Genomic DNA, 2,071 nt, shown 5'->3' on the forward strand with positions numbered 1-2,071 from the left:
GTTTTTCCATGCCACTGTAAGGTACGGAATGAATACAGATTATACATTGCATTCGAAAATGCAAAATGTTTGACATATTTTGAGTGACATTTACATGGTTGATATTTTCTTAATCCTGTGACAAAGACGTTCCAGTCAGAATCTGACGTACAAAAACATATTATACTGCAAACAAAATCAAATGATGGTGGAAAAAAACGTATTATGCGATGATATTGGCTACAACAATTTTTCATACAAAATTAAAAAAAAGTAAATAATTATACAACTAGTTAATAAAGTACCATAGAATATAGAACAGTAACCGCAAAAAAGGTTTACATGAAATTCAAAGTAAGTTCCAAGATGATGCTGGTGCAATTGGTGTCACTTACTATCTCTTGCGTATATACCCATAAGCTCACATAGTGTGGTTAGTTTAAACAAGATTAAACAAAATTTTATTGATAAACCATGTACATAAATCACACACATACAATCAAGTTTATCATCAAAATTTGCACTTTTAGCGAGTTCTTATGCACAAAGGCGTAATTTCTGTTAAGTTGCAAACAATCTAAGTTTTCAGTGACTTGGTTTTAGCGTAGTAATATTTCGGGTCAAGGAAAAATGCAGTAAAGAAGATAAACATTCTACTGGGACTATGTATAGATTTTTCAGTTATCATCAGTTTGAAAAGTTTCCAATCTTTTGTGTTGTTTATATGGAAACGTTAATTGGGCACCCGAATGTTGATACTTACCTGTGTTATGGTATGTAGTATTGTCCACTTTAACACGGTATCTTATAAATTATCTGTCTACTTGATGCATTAATGTTTCTGCTTTTTCCAATTATTTTGATCCTTAATGTTGTTATGTTTAAGCAATATACCAGAAGTTTTTTTAATACAAAACTGTTCGTTTTGACATGTAGATATAATGGAACAGGTCTTGACGAGAAAAAGGATCGCCTCCTGGCGACATGATTGGGTTATATCGACATCTGTTTTTACAAAATGCCGTTATAATCTAAGTATCCGACTTAAAATATCTAGAGTTACTTAGATTATAACGGCATTCTGTAAAAACAGATGTCGATATAACCCAATCATGTCGCCAGGAGGCGATCCTTTTTCTCGTCAAGACCTGTTCCATTGTATTTACATGTCAAGAAGAACAGTTTTGTATTAAAAAAACGTCTGGTATATTGCTTAAATATAACAACATTAAGGATCAAAATAATTGGAAAAAGCAGAAACATTAATGCATCAAGTAGACAAATAATTTATGAGATACCGTGTTAAAGTCGACAATGCTACAAACAACAAGACGATTTCAAACCACATTACCTCAACATTCGGGTGCCCAATTAACGTTACCATATGTTTAAGTAACTGTTTTCCTTTAGTTTGGTTTCAGCATCTAGTGTATCTTCTTACTGGTAACAAATTAACCAATCGCTATATAGTAAAATACACACAGAACAGATATATACAAAGCCAACCCCATTTTAACGAAAGAATAACTTGTCTTGTTTTCATAAATCACCTTTAAACAAAACAAAAACACCAACAACACCAAAACCGTCAAAAGGTCATGTATCCTTTAAGAGCGATATTTGTCTGACATGTTTTCACCGTGATACTTCAAAACCCACATCGAATATGTGTGTAAAACGTATAATAATGAAAACTGTAAAAAAATCTTTTGAAAGCAAAGGCGCAATCAAGCAAAATAATGGTAGACTCCTGAGGTAACGTAGGTATAGAATAGAGGTATTCTTTATTTCTTATACAAGATACTCACTTGATAATTATATTTCGGCCTATTTCAGATATCAGATTCCCAGGCACATATATTCCCATCAACAATTGTATATCTACTACAGAAAAAAGTAAAAGGAAAGGTTGTTGGCCTTTATGTAAGAACATTATATTTCATTAACTGCTTCTAATACACCCCCCTAAAATAAAGTATTTTTGCTTCTTTCAGTGTCGCTTTTCGGGACTACTATTTCTTACGCAGCCATTTTATTTAGCATGCGATAGAAGAACGCATGTTTCGACAGAATGCTACAAATGCAGACTAAA

The sequence above is a fragment of the Mercenaria mercenaria genome, chromosome 17 (assembly GCF_021730395.1).
Source record: "Mercenaria mercenaria strain notata chromosome 17, MADL_Memer_1, whole genome shotgun sequence".
Taxonomy (NCBI): Eukaryota; Metazoa; Mollusca; class Bivalvia; order Venerida; family Veneridae; genus Mercenaria; species Mercenaria mercenaria.